The sequence below is a fragment of the Myodes glareolus genome, chromosome 9, assembly GCF_982192425.1.
Source record: "Myodes glareolus chromosome 9, mMyoGla1.1, whole genome shotgun sequence".
Lineage (NCBI taxonomy): Eukaryota > Metazoa > Chordata > Mammalia > Rodentia > Cricetidae > Myodes > Myodes glareolus.
The window spans coordinates 21,522,134-21,542,262 of record NC_142034.1 but is presented as its reverse complement, the minus strand read 5'-3'; the positions used below and the strand labels follow the sequence as shown (position 1 = coordinate 21,542,262).

Sequence of the window (20,129 nt, the reverse complement as noted above, 5' to 3'; positions counted from 1 at the left end):
GGCAAATTCCATAACAAGTTTCTTCAATGCCCACCAACCTCTCTGAAGTAATTGGTGCTGTCAGAAGCAGACATGGCTCACTGTCAAGAAAAGTCTAAGCTCTTAAAACATTTTCAATACCATACTCTGTAGTGCTCTGAAGTATAGAAGATGATCTATCTAACTGAAATATGTCTCTGTATATCTAGAAAACCTAACTAACATGACTACAAGTTTGACTATTATAAATGAGTATTAATCTGCAATTTTAATTACACATTACATTTTAAAATGACCTATATAAACAATATACCTTAAACAAGAGTAAAAATATATACACACGGTATAACAAATTGATCTTAAATTTTGTATCAATAGACCAAGGTTCATACCAAGGCAAAGTATTCATATCATATCTCCCTCCCATGTTTTTAGAAAGAGATTGATTGTGACCATTTAACCATTTATAAACAATTACCTTTAGATGAAAAGAAACATTTATAAACGAAAATTTTTGTCTCACTTATAGTTAGATGGCTATAGTTAGAATTTCAGTTAGAAAGATTATGAGCTGCCATATCAGTGCTGGGAATCAAACCTCAGTCCTCTGTAAGAGCAACAGTGCTCCCAACCGCTGAGCCAGCTCTCAATTCCTCCAAATAACAAGTTTAAAAGGCAATAAAAACTGGAACTTGGTTGCAGGGTTAAACTTCATAACGGGCCCCACCTAAGGGGTACCAGATTTACCGGAAGAGGGAGTGTAGGATTGCTACCCTTTGTCTGGGGCCCTTCACCCAGCATGGCACACTTACACAGGCTCTAATCATCTGGGCCTTTAGAAAAGACATTTGTCGTTTATCAGCAGAAGGAAATGGGCACAGGAAGATAAGGAAATTCCTTGAGTTCACACACTGGTGGGTGAAACACTGTGGACCTCAGGACTTCTGTCTCTAAATCAGGACACCCTGCTGATCCAGTGTCTAGAAAATCTTATGAGCATTTGGTCAGCACTGAAGTTGAAGGTTCTTGAGCTGAGAGGAGGCATGGGGGAGCCTGTGCTTTGTGATCATTCAGTTCATGTGGAACTGCCTCGGAGAATGCTGTGACTTGGATCTGGAATGTTCCTTACACTCATGTTTTGGACACATGGTCAACAGCTTGTGACAGTGTGTGTGTGTGTGTGTGTGTGTGTGTGTATCTTACTATTTTGCCTGTATATATGGCTGTACTGCACATGTGTGCCTGGTGCCCTTGGAGATCAGACACACAAATAAAAATATTTTTAGAAGATTCATCCACTTGGGAATCTAAAATCAATGCTAACAATTGGCAAAAATTAAGGACACCTCTTAACAAACAAGAAAGCAGAAGAATGAAAGGCCAGATTTAAATTTTATTAGAGCTTTTTATTCCATTTATTTATTGTGTGTGAGTACATGGGCACCATATGAAAGGTTGGAGGATAACCCCGAGGAGTTGGGTTTTTTCCTTTCTTTCTACCATGCAGGTCCCAGGGACTGAATTTGGGCTATCAGACAGCATGTCCCTTCTGTGCCATCTCCCTGGGCCAAAAGCTTCGTTTTATCTTTCTCTAATTGTTCCCCAAAGATGTAAAACCCTGCAGAACAATAGAGAACAAAAGTTAACCAAGCAATTCAGACATCCTGGGATTTCTAGATATAGCTATGGGGAAGCTGGGACAAGAGGATCCTTTAGGTCCATGGCGCTCTCTCTCTCTCTCTCTCTCTCTCTCTCTCTCTCTGTGTGTGTGTGTGTGTGTGTGTGTGTATGTGTATGTTGGCTAGGAATGAAGCTCAGATGACAGCATGCTCACCTTGTACACACAGAGCTCTGGGTTCAGTCCCTGGAGCACATAAAACTGGGCAGGACTGCCTGTCTGCCATCTTCACACTCATTGAGAAGGTCAAAGTTCATGGTTATCTAAGGCCACAGAGTGACTTTTTTTTTTTTTTTACAGCCAACCTGTGTCACACATCAGGAGCTCATATTAGGGAGGAAAAAAAGAGCTTGTCATGAAATCCATGAGGCGCTGCTGTCTGTCCCTTGTCCACTGAGCTCATGCCACCGGAACCTACACTGTGACCAAATGAGCAACATCTGTTCTCCCAGATTGACACAGCTGGGCCTCCTGCCCACACCAGTGCCCTCCCGCCTGTGGTTCCAGCCCACAGGTCCCCAGGCTACCCAGGCCATCGGGGTCACCCAGGAGAGTCCACAGCTGTTTGTCAGATTCGATGACGGGTGGAGAGGACTCACAGCCCGGCACGCTGCTCCGTGTGCAGTCTCCTCTGCCTCTGCCCCGCACGCCCACAACTGCAGAAGGAGCAGTAAGCATGGCCACCTGCACGTTCTTGGAGCAAATTTTCTGGAATCTATATTCTGGGAATTCTCTGCTGAACTCAGGGAGGTCACCACATGGCCACTGGCCAGATTCCATTTCCTGGGTCACTTTGACCTCTTCAAAGGCCACAGCTACCAAGATTCTCCCACGCTGACATCCCCTTCCCACTCTTCCTCAACTAAACCAAGGAGCCTCTCCATCTGGCAGCAGCCCTGGTTGCTCATCAAGCAGAGGGTCAGTCCAGCCTTCTCCAACCTCTGCCCTAGAGGACGGTGGCAGTGCCCCCTTTATTCAGTGCATGGCATCCTTCAGTTCAGTCACCTGTCCTCTAAGCTAAGTGTGCTGATGTGTGCCTATAATCCTAGAACTCAGGAGGCAGCAGCAGGAGAAACAGTTCAAGACCAGCATTGGCTACATGAGATCCTGTTATAAAACAAAAAGAAAATCAGTGGCCAGAAAATAATAGGTGAAATTTCCAGAAAGAAGAATTCCACATCCCCCTGGATGAAGGTCTTCCAGTCTAGCCTTTCCCAACAGTGAGAAGTCAAGTAGCTCCTTCCACAAACATGGATCTATTCCATCAGGTAAAGACAGCCCCAAGAAGCCATCTAGAATGTTGTAGACTATCACATGACATATTTTTAAGTGATTTAAAAAAAACAAAACAACTTTTTCTTTCTTTTCTTTTTTCTTTTTCTTTCTTTTTCTTTTTTTTTTTCTTTTGACAGGGTTTCTCTGTGTAGCTCTGTCTGACTGGCTGCTCTGAAACTTGCTCTGTAGACCAGTCTGATCATGAACTCCCAGAGATCTGCCTATCTCTGCTTCCCAAGTGCTGCTGGGATTAAAGTTGTGCACCACTACTATTTGGTAGCTTTTATTTCTCTCTGTGTGTGTCTGGGGGGGGGTGGTGGATATCACATGCTGCCCAGCCTGGCCTCGAACTCCCTCCAGAACCACAAACTTAAATGCTTGCTCCTCTTGCCTTCCTTCTCAGTGCGCTAGAATGACAAGCTGCCCCACTAAGAATACATTTGTAGAATTACTGTCTTCTGGTTTGCTTTGCTCTTTGTTCTTTCGAAACAGGGTATCTCTGTGTGGCTTTGGAGCCTGTCCTGAAACTCACTCTGGAGACCAGGCTGGCCTCGAGCTCACAGAGAGCCAACTGCCTCTGCCTCCAAGTGTTGGGATTAAGAATTGTTTTATTTTATGAGCATGCTGCCTGCATGTGTGTCTCTGCACCACATTCCTGATGACCTCAGAGGTCAGACGAGGGTATTTTGAACTGGAACTGGAGTTAATGACAGTTGTGACCTGCCATGTGGGTGCTGAGAATCAAACGGGACCTCTGCAAGAACAAGTACTCTTTACCACCGAGCCATCTCTCCAGCGCCAAGCCAGTTTTTTATTTTTATTTGTTTGATACAGATTCTTATTCTATAGGCTAGGCTGCCATGGAAGTCACTCCATAACCCAGGCTGGTGTCTTACTCACTGCAATCCTCCTGCCTTAGCTTCTCAAATGCTGGGATAACAGGTGTGAGTCACCATACCCATCTCAAAATTTCTAATTCTGTGAAAAACCTACCACTAAAATTGTATTCCAAGATACAGTCCAGCAAGTTACGTTGTCTTTAATCTCAGCACCCAGGAGGCAGGGGAAAGTGGATCTCTTGTGAGTTTGAGGGCAGTCTGGTGCACATTGGCCAGCTGGGATTACTGGATTAGTAGACCCTGTACCTAAATAAATAAATAAATAAATATCCATGATACAGTCCAATTCTTACTTATTACTATAACATTACTCCCCTTCCCCCTTTCTGCCTTCCTTCCTAGAAACGGGCTGACCTGAAATTTAGATCCCTTTTTTCAGACCCTCAAGTGCTGGTTTACATTGTTCAGTTGTTACAATCTGAAGACTCAGTTTCAAAGAGTACAGTTCAATTAAAATGACCTGGTATCATCTTGCTTCCTGAAAGCAGTTACTAACTAGATATGTGATCTTGGACAGGTCACTTCCTGTCCTTAGCTTTTGATTGCATCATTCATTCATTCCACAAACATTTCTTGAGAGGCTGCTAATTCACAGGCACCTGTTAAGCGCTGAAGACAACACAGATGGACAAGATACCCCAGCCCTGGAACTCTTCTGCCCATTGTTGTCCAGTCAGTGGAAATAATTCATCATGTTGCTGTGTGCTCAGGGCTCTGATGAGGTGGTCAGACAGGATGCTAGAGGAGCCAGGAGGGGAACATTTAAGTCTGATTAGGGGTGCAGGGGTCTGCAAATCAAGGGGTTGTGTCTTAGAAGAGTCTGTTATTGTAAGATTCTGATGCATCCCAGAAGAGCACAGAGGCCATTGGGATGTTCTGCTTCAGGGGACTTTGTGCTACTTGGCCCTGCACTAGCGCATGTCATGAGTTTGTAAACTATTTATGGCCCAAACCTTCCAACCCCATTCAAGTCAGAGGCACACATATACATTTAAGCTATACATGCCTTTATAGAATTGGAGAAATGGATACATCATTTAGCAGAAGAACCAAATCTAGATATACACCCATCATAACATCTTTCAAGCAAGCCAAAAATGGTGTCAAATGCCTTGCACCTACCACTTGAGAGGTAGAGGCAGGAGGAGGGGTGAGCAAGGACAGCCTCGGTTCCATATGGGGTTGAAGAGGAGATTGAATGACAAGAGACTTTGCTTCAAAACAAAACAAAACAAAACAACAACAAAAGTTGTCTCTAAAACAAAGTCACAAAGGCAGTCTTCCTACCAGCAACTCAGTATTCGCCCTGAGTGTGAATGAACGGGAATCACTACCTGTGATTTACAACTAAGTCAAACACCAGCTGACACTATGTAAGTCCTTAAGTTCTAGAGAGAACAGTTATGCACTCCTCAAAGCCACCATGAGTCCTCCCAGGTTGTCATTTTATTTCCTTGCTTTTCTGTATTTTCTTTGAATTCTCAAAACATAGTTCTTAGTGTTTGAGTGTTTTATGTGTGCACCATGTGCCTGTCTGGTGCCCTCTGAGGCCAGAAGACAGTGCTGGACTCCCAAAACTGGAGTTAAATGATTGTTTACTGCCATGTGGGTGCTGGGCATTGAACCCAGGTCCTTTGGAGGAGCAGCCAGTGCTCTTAACCACTGAGTCACCTCTCTGGCCTTCGTATATTTTCTGGACACACTTCAATAATGCTCTTGCTGTTGTAAAGCTTGTTTATTACTGATTTATGCATTGATTTTGGTAGTGGCAGAGCCTGAACTCAGGGCCTTGTACATACAGGCAAATACTCTACCCTTGAGCTGCAGCCCTTACCTGGCTGTGGTATTTAAAGGCTGAGAGAAGTTATTTTATACAAAATAAAGTGTACTTCAGGGTTTTCCATTTATGACTATGTCTTTTTCTTTTTTTTCAAGATTTATGTTTTATGTACATGAGTGTTTTGCCTGCATGCATGTAAGTCTGCCATATGTATGCCTGGTGTGCTCAGAGTCCAGAAGAAGACATCGGGTCCCCTGGAACTGTAATTAGAAATAGTTAGCTGTGAGCTGCCGAGTGGGTGCTAGAATCAAAGTCAAGTCCTGCAGCTAGAGCACTCAACTGGTGAGCCATCTCTCCAACCCCAGCCATGGTGTCTATACGCAAAACCTTTTGTTTCTTCCTTAAAAAAATAAAGTAAGACATCTCTACATTAGCAAGTGGAAAGCCAAAAGGAAGTATAAGATTTTTTTTTCTGTATTCCCCTCTACAAAGGCTCTGGGGAGAAAGCCTGTCAGATGAGGGAATGTAAGGTTAAAATCACTTGGGTTCTAACACGTGAGAACATTTGTCCTCCACAGCAAAAACACTTCCAACCACGTGTGTGTCATCCAGAGACATGAACCCGTACATCAAAGACAGCAGCATCCTCCTGTACGCGGCTCTGTTTCCAGATTTTAAGTAGTAAGAAAGGGCCAGGCGGCTGTAGCAGGCCTTTAATCCCAGTTTGGGAGACAGAGGTAGGTGTATCTCTGCAAATTCCCAACCAGCTTGGTCTACAGAGATCCAGGACAGGCTTCAAGTACACAGAGAAACTCTGTCTCGAAAAAAAAAAATAACAAAAAATAGGAATAAAGTTGGGCATCATGGCACAGCTGGGATTCCAGCACACGGGGGCGGAGGCCAGAGGACTGCAAGTTTGACACCAGCTGTTAAGGAAAAATTAAAATGCTGTAGGATCCCCGGTAGCAGTAGGCAGCAGAAATGTTGTAGGTCCCCAAGCGGGGGTAGTGGGCCCTGAGAGTAGCCACTCCCAGGCAGAGAGGGCTGCTGGTCCCAGGCAGGGAGACACGTGGTGAGAGGCAGGAGACAGATACATGGATAGGCACAACATGCAGAGTGAGGTTGGATATTTATTCAGGGGGTTATGGATTATGGGGGGGAAGGGGAGAAGAGGAGAGAGGGGGAGAGCGAGAGAGAGAGAGAGAGAGAGAGAGAGAGAGAGAGAGAGAGAGAGAGAGAGAGAGAGAGAGAGAGAACAGGAGCAAAGAGACAGAAGCGGGGGAAGGGGAGAAGTGGGGAGAAGAGAGGCAGTAGCAAAGCTGCCCCTCAGAGAGGAAGATGGAAAAGAGAGCTCAGGCCTGAAGCCGAAGATCAGCTTGACTCAGTGGATGGTGGAGGGAGTGGGAGTGGCTTGTCTCTTAAAGAGACAGAACAATCATTACACCGGCCAAGGACCTTTTTCTGCTTGGAACTTGGTTCAGTTGCCATCCTGAGCCTGGCAGGCCTTATGCTGTGTCTCAGTGAGGGTGGGCCAGCTGTGTTGTAGAACAGTGTCCTCCCAAATTGTAACATTCCACCCTCCAGGTCAGCTCCTTAAACTCAAAGTAAACAACTTGAAGTAATTTCAGGAAGTTCCTGAAATTGACCAGGGTCACTAGACCCGCCCCCCCCCCCTCCCTGCCAGATTAAACATTAAATCTGAGAGTTCCCTCAGAAGAGCTGCCAAACCCTAAAGAAAACTCGCAGGCCAGAGCAGCTGCCCTGAAGAAGCAGAGACCAGCTGAGCTGCCTGGAAGGGGTTTAGACCAACTGAGGCACAGGGAAAGGACCATCTCCAGGCAGGTGAGCTGCCTGCAGGCTGAGCAGTGTGCTCCAGGTCCCCGGCTGTGTGAGCTGTCGCCCATGCTGGGGTGGTGGTGCAGCTGTCTTTGAGTAACCCCTCACCCCATATTCCTGTCATCCAGGGGTTCTCAACCTTCCTAACACTGCGATCCTTTAGTACAGCTCCTCTTGTTGTGACCCCCGCCATCAAATTATTTTCATTGCTTCTTCCTAACTGTAATTGTGCTATTGTTATGAATTATAATGTAAATGTCTGTGTTTTCTGGGTGTCTTAGGAGACTCCTGTGAAGGATCCTTTGACCCCCCCCCAAAAGGGTTTGAGGCTAACGGGTTGAGAATTGCTGCATAAGTAACCCCAATTAAACTCATTGTTCGCCAACTTGGACTTTGGTGTTACCCTGACTATTGTGTGCTGTGGGTGCCCTGTCTGGGGTCAGCAGATGTGTGTGGTGTCACCCTGACTATTGTGTGCCGTGGGCGCCCTGTCTGGGGTCAGCAGATGTGTGTGGTGTCACCCTGACTATTGTGTGCCGTGGGCGCCCTGTCTGGGGTCAGCAGATGTGTGTGGTGTCACCCTGACTATTGTGTGCTGTGGGCGCCCTGTCTGGGGTCAGCAGATGTGTGTGGTGTCACCCTGAATATTGTGTGTCGTGGGCGCCCTGTCTGAGGTCAGCAGAGGTGCATTTGCTTCTCCCCAGGAAAAGTTTTGTCACCCAGCAAGCAGACAGGCAGGATGACCGCGCACTGGTCACTTTCTGTCCAGATGAAATAACCAAGAATCAGCCTTCAAGAAGGAGAGGTTTCATTTGGCTCCCAGGTTTGGAGAGTCCAGTGCGTGAGCCCCTGGCTCTTCTTTGGGCCTGTGGTGAGGCAGCATATCTTGGTGGTGGAACAAACCCATTTACCTCATGGCGAGGGAACAAAAGAGGAAAGGCCTGATTCCCGACACGCCTCTCTAATGTGAGGAGCTCTCTTACTGGTCCCCGACTCATTTTCAACACTGGTTCTCTTACCTGCGGCTTACCTGCGATCTTGCTATGTCGTCAAGGGTAACATTGAATTCTGATCTCCACGTCCAGTATCTCAGTGCTGGGTTTACAGGTGTTGTGTTCACCACCACTCTTAGTTGCCAAGGATGACCTTGAACTCCTGCTACTTCTGCCCACTGTAGGAACTATAGACAAGTGTCACTTTGCCTGACTGACTATGAACATTTAAGAACTTGGTTTTGAGCCAGGCAGTGGTGGCGTACGCCTTTAATCCCAGTGCTTGGGAGGCAGAGGCAGGCAGATCTCTGTAAGTTCAAGGCCAGCCTAGTCTGCAAGAGCTAGCTCCAAGACAGCCAGGGCTTTTATGCAGAGAAACCCATTCTTCGAAAAAAGAAAAATTGCTTTTGTTAAAAATTTTCTTTTATTTTTATGTGTCTGTGTGGTGCCTCCTGGTTCCAGAAGAGGACATTGGATTCCCTGGAACTGCATTTCCAAACCAATCATGATGCATGATGTGGGTGCTAGGGACCAAACTCAGGTCCTCTATAGGAGCGGTGAGCTCTCGGAACCAGGGAGTCATTTCTCCAGCCCCTAAGAACTTATTTCTTTACTTTTTTTGTAATATAGCAAAACCCAGATTAATGGCACATGATTGCCAAATCCACAAGTTGTCCTCTGATGTACACATGCACGCCATGGCCTGTTCACCTACATACACACCAAATAAATAAATGTAATAATAAAAGAAAAGTCAGGTGGGAGTGGTGCATGCCTTTAGTCTCAGCACTTGGGATCCCAGCGCTCTGGAGGCCAGCCTGATCTACAGAGTGAGTTCTGGGACAGCCAGGGCGACACAGAGAAGCCCTGTCTCAAAAAGCCAAAAGACGGAAAGAGAAAAAGAAAGGTATTGGGAGGATGGTTTGCCTACATTGCAGAGGACCCCAGTTCCTTCATGTCTCACAATTGCCTGGAACTCTAGCTCTAGACAATCTGACACCCTCTTTGCCAACCTATGTACCAGCACACATATACACGCAGATACATACATACATGTAGACACAGACGCTATGACATACACAAGTAAAAATAAATTTTTTTAATTAAAAAAGAAAAAGAAAAACCAACTAGACTTGGTGGTGCATGACTTTAATCCCAGCACGTGGGAAGCAGAGGCAGGGAGAGCTCTGTGAGCTGGAGGCTAACCTGGTCTGCAGAGTCAGTTCCAGGACAGCCAGAGCTACATAGTGAGACCCTGTCTCCAAACACACAAGAATTGTATAATTTCACTTCGTACACTTCTTTTTTGTTTCTGTTTTCTGAGACAGGGTTTCTCCATGTAGTCCTTGCTGTCCTGGAAAACTTGTCCTGTAGACCAAGCTGGCCTCCAACTCACAGAGATCCCTGACTACTTCTGCCTTCCTAGGGCTGAGATTAAGCACATGTACCACCGCTACCTAGAAGATTTGCAAAATCTTGATATCCTTTCATTGTACTCAATGAAAACGTAGCTTTCAAGGGGATGGCGCTGTTTCTGTCATTCTCTGCCTGGCCTTTGTGTAGGTGAGGATGGATTCTGTCTGCCCTAGTGCAGCGTGCATCCTGCTGTTGAGCCATTGCGGGATCAATGACAGCATGCTGCAGCTGAACCGGACTTGGAGAACATTTATTAATAAGGTCTTTCAGCCCTGCCCCCAGTGCTCACACAGGAAATGATGTCAGACTACATCCCAAGAAAAGCAGGGAGGTAGAAGCAGTTTGCCCTGGGTGGGCTGCTACAGGCAGCAACCATGCAGGTGAGGAGTCTCAATGTCATGAAGGAGGAAAAAGAGACCCTCCTTTTTTCTTTTCAAGACAGGGGCTCATGTAGCCTAGGCTGGCTTCAAACTCCTGGTCCTTCTGCCTCTTCCTCCCAAGTTCTGCGACTCCAGTCTCCTCCCAGCTATCCTGGAGCTCAGGAGCTGCAATTGGCCTCCCTAGTGACTTACCTACTCGGTGGAAGACTTGGCTGTTGACCTGGAGCGCAGTGTGTCTGCCTGTAGAGGTGGTGACAGTGAATCTGTGATTCCTCTGCAGAGGGTCCCTGGAAAGAGCTGTTGCAGTCTGCATACCCATCACAAAGCAAGCCAACCTAGAGGTTTCCAGGATGGACCAACACTAAGCAGGTTGATACAGATTGCTGATTGAATCATTCTGTGCTCTAGTAACGAACTGATAAACCAAATGACCCGGAAACAGAGCCGTGTGCAGGAGAAGGCTGCTGTCTTCTGATGTACGGGTTCCTGTCTCTGGATGACACACGCATGGCTGGAAGTGTTTTCTGCTGTGGAAAACAAATGTTCTCATGTGTTAGAACCCAAGTGATTTTAACCTTACATTCCCTCATCTGACAGGCTTTCTCCCCAGAACCCAGAACCTTTGTAGAAGGGGATACAGAAAAAAAAAAATCTTACACTTCCTTTTGGCTTTCCACTTGCTAATGTAGAGATGTAGAGATGTCTTGTGGTGGCTTTGAGGAGTGCATAACTGTTCTCTCTAGAACTTAAGGACTTACATAGTGTCAGCTGGTGTTTGACTTAGTTGTAAATCACAGGTAGTGATTCCCGTTCATTCACACTCAGGGCGAATACTGAGTTGCTGGTAGGAAGACTTCCTTTGTGACTTTGTTTTAGAGACAACTTTTGTTGTTGTTTTGTTTTGTTTGTTTTGAAGCAAAGTCTCTTGTCATTCAATCTCCTCTTCAACCCCATATGGAACCGAGGCTGTCCTTGCTCACCCCTCCTCCTGCCTCTACCTCTCAAGTGGTAGGTGCAAGGCATTTGCCACCATTTTTGGCTTGCTTGAAAGATGTTATGATGGGTGTATATCTAGATTTGGTTCTTCTGCTAAATGATGTATCCATTTCTCCAATTCTATAAAGGCATGTATAGCTTAAATGTATATGTGTGCCTCTGACTTGAATGGGGTTGGAAGGTTTGGGCCATAAATAGTTTACAAACTCATGACATGCGCTAGTGCAGGGCCAAGTAGCACAAAGTCCCCTGAAGCAGAACATCCCAATGGCCTCTGTGCTCTTCTGGGATGCATCAGAATCTTACAATAACAGACTCTTCTAAGACACAACCCCTTGATTTGCAGACCCCTGCACCCCTAATCAGACTTAAGTGTTCCCCTCCTGGCTCCTCTAGCATCCTGTCTGACCACCTCATCAGAGCCCTGAGCACACAGCAACATGATGAATTATTTCCACTGACTGGACAACAATGGGCAGAGGAGTTCCAGGGCTGGGGTATCTTGTCCATCTGTGTTGTCTTCAGCGCTTAACAGGTGCCTGTGAATTAGCAGCCTCTCAAGAAATGTTTGTGGAATGAATGAATGATGCAATCAAAAGCTAAGGACAGGAAGTGACCTGTCCAAGATCACATATCTAGTTAGTAACGGCTTTCAGGAAGCAAGATGATACCAGGTCATTTTAATTGAACTGTACTCTTTGAAACTGAGTCTTCAGATTGTAACAACTGAACAATGTAAACCAGCACTTGAGGGGCTGAAAAAAAGGATCTAAATTTCAGGCCAGCCCGTTTCTAGGAAGGAAGGCAGAAAGGGGGAAGGGGAGTAATGTTATAGTAATAAGTAAGAATTGGACTGTATCATGGATATTTATTTATTTATTTAGGTACAGGGTCTACTAATCCAGTAATCCCAGCTGGCCAATGTGCACCAGACTGCCCTCAAACTCACAAGAGATCCACTTTCCCCTGCCTCCTGAGTGCTGAGATTAAAGACATCGTAATTTGCTCGACTGTATCTTGGAATACAATTTTAGTGGTAGGTTTTTCACAGAATTAGAAATTTTGAGATGGGTATGGTGACTCACACCTGTTATCCCAGCATTTGAGAAGCTAAGGCAGGAGGATTGCAGTGAGTAAGACACCAGCCTGGGTTATGGAGTGACTTCCATGGCAGCCTAGCCTATAGAATAAGAATCTGTATCAAACAAATAAAAATAAAAAACTGGCTTGGCGCTGGAGAGATGGCTCGGTGGTAAAGAGTACTTGTTCTTGCAGAGGTCCCGTTTGATTCTCAGCACCCACATGGCAGGTCACAACTGTCATTAACTCCAGTTCCAGTTCAAAATACCCTCGTCTGACCTCTGAGGTCATCAGGAATGTGGTGCAGAGACACACATGCAGGCAGCATGCTCATAAAATAAAACAATTCTTAATCCCAACACTTGGAGGCAGAGGCAGTTGGCTCTCTGTGAGCTCGAGGCCAGCCTGGTCTCCAGAGTGAGTTTCAGGACAGGCTCCAAAGCCACACAGAGATACCCTGTCTCTAAAAAATAAAAAGCAAAGCAAACCAAAAGACAGTAATTCTACAAATGTATTCTTAGTGGGGCAACTTGTCATTCTAGCGCACTGAGAAGGAAGGCAAGAGGAACAAGCATTTAAGTTTGTGGTTCTGGAGGGAGGGAGAGGCTAGACTGGGCAGCATGTGATATCCCCCCCCCGACACACACAGAGAGAAATAAAAGCTACCAAATAGTAATGGTGCACAATTTTAATCCCAGCAGCACTTGGGAAGCTGAGATACTCAGATCTCTGGGAGTTCATGATCAGACTGGTCTACAGAGCAAGTTTCAGAGCAGCCAGTCAGACAGTCAGACAGAGCTACACAGAGAAACCCTGTCTAAAAGAAAGAAAAAAAGAAAGAAAGAAAGAAAGAAAGAAAAAGTTTTGTTTTTTTTTAATCAGTTAAAAATATGTCTTGTGCTGAATGTGACTGGCAATGAAGGTTGACTGAGAAGCCAAGGACAATGGCACTGGGTTTCGATTCTACTGCATGTACTGACTTTGTGGGAGTCTGGTTTGTTAAGATGCTTACCTTTATAGACCTGTATGGAGGGGGGAAGACCTTGGACTTCCCATGGGGCAAGGAACCCTGACTGCTCTTAGGACTGGGGGGGGGGGGAAGGGGAAGGGAAAAGGGAGGCAGGGAGAAGGTAGAAATTTTTAATTAATTAATTAATTAAAAAATATGTCTTGTGATAGTCTACAACATTCTAGATGGCTTCTTGGGGCTGTCTTTACCTGATGGAATAGATCCATGTTTGTGGAAGGAGCTACTTGACTTCTCACAGTTGGGAAAGGCTGGACTGGAAGACCTTCCCCCAGGGGGATGTAGAATTCTTCTTTCTGGAAATTTCACCTATTATTTTCTGGCCACTGATTTTCTTCTTTGTTTTATAACAGGATCTCATGTAGCCCATGCTGGTCTTGAACTGTTTCTCCTGCTGCTGCCTCCTGAGTTCTAGGATTATAGGCACACATCAGCACACTTAGCTTAGAGGACAGGAGACTGAACTGAAGGATGCCATGCACTGAATAAAGGGGGCACTGCCACCGTCCTCTAGGGCAGAGGTTGGAGAAGGCTGGACTGACCCTCTGCTTAATGAGCAACCCGGGCTGCTGCCAGATGGAGAGGCTCCTTGGTTTAGTTGAGGAAGAGTGGGAAAGGGGATGTCAGCGTGGGAGAATCTTGGTAGCTGTGGCCTTTGAAGAGGTCAAAGTGACCCAGGAAATGGAATCTGGCCAGTGGCCATGTGGTGACCTCCCTGAGTTCAGCAGAGAATTCCCAGAATATAGATTCCAGAAAATTTGCTCCAAGAACGTGCAGGTGGCCATGCTTACTGCTCCTTCTGCAGTTGTGGGCGTGCGGGACAGAGGCAGAGGAGACTGCACACGGAGCAGCGGAGCAGCGTGCGGGCTGCGAGTCCTCTCCACCCGCCATCGAATCTGACAAACTGAGCTGTGGACTCTCCTGGGTGACCCCGATGGCCTGGGTAGCCTGGGGACCTGTGGGCTGGAGGGAAAGTGCATATGGTCTGGGCTGGAACCACAGAAGGGAGGGCACTGGTGCAGGCAGGAGGACCAGCTGTGTCAGTCTGGGAGAACAGATGTTGCTCATTTGGTCACAGTGTAGGTTCCGATGGCATGAGCTCAGTGGACAAGGGACAGACAGCAGCGCCTCATGGATTTCATGACAAGCTCTTTTTTTCCTCCCTAATATGAGGTCCTGATGTGTGACACATCACTATGTGGCCCTAGATAACCATGAACTTTGACCTTCTCAATGAGTGTGAAGATGGCAGGCAGGCAGTCCTGCCCAGTTTTATGTGCTCCAGGGACTGAACCCAGAGCTCTGTGTGTACAAGGTGAGCATGCTGTCATCTGAGCTTCATTCCTAGCCAACATACACACACACACACACACACACACACACACACACACAGAGAGAGAGAGAGAGAGAGAGAGAGAGAGAGAGAGAGAGAGAGCGCCATGGACCTAAAGGATCCTCTTGTCCCAGCTTCCCCATAGCTATATCTAGAAATCCCAGGATGTCTGAATTGCTTGGTTAACTTTTGTTCTCTATTGTTCTGCAGGGTTTTACATCTTTGGGGAACAATTAGAGAAAGATAAAACGAAGCTTTTGGCCCAGGGAGATGGCACAGAAGGGACATGCTGTCTGATAGCCCAAATTCAGTCCCTGGGACCTGCATGGTAGAAAGAAAGGAAAAAACCCAACTCCTCGGGGTTATCCTCCAACCTTTCATATGGTGCCCATGTACTCACACACAATAAATAAATGGAATAAAAAGCTCTAATAAAATTTAAATCTGGCCTTTCATTCTTCTGCTTTCTTGTTTGTTAAGAGGTGTCCTTAATTTTTGCCAATTGTTAGCATTGATTTTAGATTCCCAAGTGGATGAATCTTCTAAAAATATTTTTATTTGTGTGTCTGATCTCCAAGGGCACCAGGCACACATGTGCAGTACAGCCATATATACAGGCAAAATAGTAAGATACACACACACACACACACACACACACACACACACACACTGTCACAAGCTGTCGACCATGTGTCCAAAACATGAGTGTAAGGAACATTCCAGATCCAAGTCACAGCATTCTCCGAGGCAGTTCCACATGAACTGAATGATCACAAAGCACAGGCTCCCCCATGCCTCCTCTCAGCTCAAGAACCTTCAACTTCAGTGCTGACCAAATGCTCATAAGATTTTCTAGACACTGGATCAGCAGGGTGTCCTGATTTAGAGACAGAAGTCCTGAGGTTCACAGTGTTTCACCCACCAGTGTGTGAACTCAAGGAATTTCCTTATCTTCCTGTGCCTATTTCCTTCTGCTGATATATGACAAATGTCTTTTCTAAAGGCCCAGATGATTAGAGCCTGTGTAAGTGTGCCATGCTGGGTGAAGGGCCCCAGACAAAGGGTAGCAATCCTACACTCCCTCTTCTGGTAAAACTGGGACCTCTTTGGTGGGGCCCGTTATGAAACTTAACCCTGCAACAAAATTCCAGTTTTTATTGCCTTTTAAACTTGTTATTTGGAGGAATTGAGAGCTGTCTCAGCAGTCGGGAGCACTGTTGCTCTTACAGAAGACTGAGGATTGGGTCCCAGCACTGATATGGCAGCTCATAATCTCTATAACTGCAGATCCAGGGGAGCCTCATGCCCATACATGCGGGTAAAACACTCATTCACAAAATACTCATTCACATAAAATAAAATAAATCTTAAATATGTTTTTAATACTTACCTTTTTAACTTATTATTAGTATGTGTGCACATGTGTGTTTTTTTTTGTGTGTATGTGTGTGTATGAGAGAAAAAAAGAACACTTTTTCTTGGTACATGTGGAAGTTCGTTAGAGGACAACAACTCTTGGGAGTTGATTTTTCTCTTTCCACTGCAGTTGCAGGATTTAATCTAGGTTATCAGGCTACCACAGCAAGAGCTTGTTTCCTTTCTTTTCAAAATAAGAATGTTTTAAAAAAAATAAAAGAAAGAAAAAGTCTGTGGAGATGGCCCAGAAGTTAAGAGCAATTACCTGAAGGCCAGATGATCTGAGTCCAGTTCAAACACCCAAGTCTGGCTGGTCCCAACCACTTGTACTCCAGTTCCAAGGGATCCGGCACCCTCTTCTGGACTCTATGGGTACCTGCACTCACTTGAACACATATATCCATATAGAGATGCATATATGTACATCATTTAAAAGGCAAGATAATTTTTTAAAGCCACATATTCTCTAGGCAATACATATACAGTAAAAACTATCAACAGATGTGGTGGTACATGTCCTTAACCCAGCACTCAGGAGGCAGAGTCAAGCAGAGCTCTCAGTTTGAGGCCAGCCTCCTCTATAGACAGGATAGCCAGGCTACACAGAGAAACCCTGTCTCAGAAAACTAAAAAACAGACAGACAGACAAGCTATTAAGAGTTAGTTAGTTGTGCTGGACGGTGGTGGCACATGTCTTTAATCCCAGCACTTGGGAGGCAGAAGCAGGCAGATCTCTGTGAGTTTGAGGCCAGCCTGGTCTACAGAGTGGGTTCCAGTGAAAGACCTCCAGAGTGGGGAGACTCTCACTCAAGTCTCGGGATAGCACGACCCCCCAGAAACTCACAAGAGATCGTCCTTGCTGCAATCACACAAGGTTTATTGACAGGACAGAAACCAGCGCACTGGGATTGAAACTCATTTCCCACATAGGGGTACAGGAGTTCAACCCGGAGTAGCTGGGAAAGTGGGTATTTAGGGGAAGAACCCACAACCCAAAGGGGGAAGGTAGGGCATCATTTGAAAATTCTGAAAATACCAGTGATAATCACAAGGGGGTAACTCCCCGTTTCTCAAGATTATTATCAAGATTATAATCTAACTTTACGGTCAGCTAGTTCCTAGAACAGAGTCACTGAACTGGCTAACCTAGATTTTTGGCTGTATTCTTTCTGCTAGAGGGATTTATCCGGGGGTCTTTCACCAGGACAGGCATCAAATCCACACAGAGAAACCCTATATTGAAAAAACCAAAAGTGTTAGTTTAGTTGCACACCTTGCTGGCACACTGTGAATCTCCAGAAGGTACAACAGAATTTTATGCTGTCTCCCTTTCTTTTTAGAAGTCTTAACTAAAGGAGGATGCCGAGGGACACTGAGGCACAGAGGGAAAGAGACTGGGGGCAGATTACAGGGAAACACACACCAAGGGGCCAGAGAGACATTATGTTCATAAAAATGTTTATGTGTTAAACTCTGGCCAGTCCTTTAGTTCCTTTCTGCTGCTGTTGTTTGTTTTGGTGTTCTAGACACTGGGTTTCCCTATGTAGCCCTCCCTGCCCATCCTAGATCTGGCTCTGTAGACCAGGCTGAACTCAAACTCACAGAGATCCGCCTGCCTCTGCCTTCCAAGCGCTGGGATTAAAGGTGTGCGCCACCACCGCTGCCCGGCTCTTTCTTTTTTAAGGAGTTATTTATGTGTGTGAGTGTTGTGCCTGGGTACATATGTGTGCACCGCGTGCATGCCTGGTGCATGAGGAGCTCCGAAGAAGAGGTCAGAGGGCATCAGATCCTCTGGAATTCGAGTTTCAGATGGTTGTGAACTGTCATGTGGGTGCTGGAAACCGAACCCAGGTTCTCTGTAAGAACAAGTGCTCTTAGCCCCTGAGCCATCTCTCCAGCTCCTGGAACACCAATCTTAAAAGCTTTTGTTACTTATTTGAAAAACTTCCTTGTTTAACCTACTGCAGAGGGAATATGAAGGGGCGGAGGATTGGAGGTGGCCATTACTAGAGGGTTTGTTGTCTTTTGGATTTTGACTGACTCTCCATGGAGGAGGAGTGCCGCTTTCCAGGGAGAATGAGAATGTTTGTGGCTGGTGGAGACCCTGGATGAGGCCCAATGAACTAACTAACCCATGACCTCCTTGTCCAGTGGCTATGCTCACCCTTACCACCATTTCTGCTTGTCACCTCTTGACCTCACCTCAACACATTCTCCAGAGTTACTGTCCCTGTGTTCCAGATTCGTGTCTGCAGGTCTATTTTTGGATATGGGCTTCCTGCCCCACTGCTCTGTCTCACCCACGGTCCAGGGCCCTGGAGTTATATCACCCCAGCCCCCCCAGGGAGTCTTCTGAGAACATCACCTTTCCATGGCTAACGTTCTCCTGTCATTTGGTTAAAGACATCCCTGGTCTAAGCTTGGGCAGTCTGCTCTGTCTCTCTCTGTCTCTGTCTCTGTCTCCCTCCCTCTCCCCCTCCAGCCTTTTCACAGCAACCCTTGTCCTTCAGCCAGGACTCTCAGATCTGTGCCTTGCAGTATCGCTGACCACAAGGGCTTCTCACTACCAGTACCACCTGCTGCCTGATTCCCAGAGGCCTCTCTCTTTCCACCTGGCCTCTGCATTGCCCTCTGGTTGACACAGTTTGGGGTTTGCTGCTGGCCAAGAACTGGGAGGGGCTGCCCTGTCTGGGGTGTTGGGTGATCTGGAAATAGCCTTGGGGGAGGGGCCTGGCTGAGGCTGGTGTTCAAGTGTCTGTCCATGCTCCTAACACCTGGTACTCAGCAGTCAGGGAAGGTGGCATCTTTGCAGAGTCACTTGTCCCTGCTAGGGACACTAGTCACTAGACACTAGACGTGACTAAATCATGTCTGCGGGCTGGGAACACACTGCTGTGCAACCCAACTTTCTTTCCTTTTCTTACTTATTTATTTATTTATTTTTGAGACAGGTTTTCTTTGTGATGTCCTGGCTGTACTGGAACTCCCTTTGTAGACCAGGCTGATCTCAGACTCAGAGATTCACTTGCTGCTGCCTTCTGAGTGCTGGGCTTAAAGACATGTGTCACCATACCTAGCACAAGCCTGGGACTCTATACTTGCTTTAACTGGATCTGGCAAAGGCGGGCTTAGGGACTGTTTGTGGCCTGGATGTGGGCCTGTAGACCACTTACCTTCAGTAGCCTCAGTATACTGGGCAGTTGAATCCAAAGCCAATGAAAGCTGGTATTCTCAAGACAGAGATCAAATGTGCTTTCTTGCCTAAGTATTCAAGGTCCCCACATCTTTGCAAACCATGGACTTATCTCGTAGCTCCAGAAAGCCCCAAGGATGTGAGCAGATTTTATAGTAGCCTGGAAGATACAAAGTAGGCACAGAGCCAATGGGTAGAGATGGACACGGGAATAGGAGCACAGCTCAGCAGCACAGCACTGCTCGCTCACACAGGCCCTGAGCTTGCTCCCCAGCATCACACAAATGTGATGTGTGTGTATGTGCTCCAGCAAGGATGGTAGCACTGCAGAGGCAGAGACAGAGGCAAAGGCAGAGGCAGATCCAGCAGAGCAAGTCTGAGGTCAGCTTGGGGTAGTGTCACATAATCTAAAAAAAAAAAAGGCAAGAGGGTCTGGTGGCTAAAACTTCTTGTTGCTCCTGCAGAGGACCTGGGTTTAGTTCCCAGCACCCACATAGTGGCATGTAGCCATATGGGACTCAGTCCCACAGGATCCAATGCCTTCTTTTCACTTCTGTGGGTAACCAGGCACACACACAGTATACACATACACATGCAGTAATATGATGAATACATCTTTAAAATGACTGCTTGCCTGTCTTAGTGTTCTGTTGCTGTGCGGAGATGACATTCATGACCATGTCAACTCTTACAGAGGAGAACATTGAGTTGGAGTTGACCTACGGTTCAGAGGTTTAATTCATTATCAGTATGCCGAGAAGCACGGTGGCACACAGGCAGACATGGTGCTGGAGAGGTAGCTGAGATTTTACATCGGGATCAGCAGGCAGCATGAAGAGGCAGAGTGCC

General features: G+C 46.3%; 1 long non-coding RNA gene across 1 annotated transcript in view; it reads left to right on the top strand.

Moving 5' to 3' along the window:
• Window positions 1–7,290: 7,290 nt before the first annotated feature.
• LOC148120783 (uncharacterized) overlaps window positions 7,291–20,129 on the top strand; it is a 39,838-nt gene continuing 26,999 nt past the window's right edge. The window contains exon 1 of the long non-coding RNA XR_015738749.1: window positions 7,291–7,453. This is a non-coding gene — a long non-coding RNA (uncharacterized LOC148120783). The remainder of the gene's footprint in view (window positions 7,454–20,129) is intronic.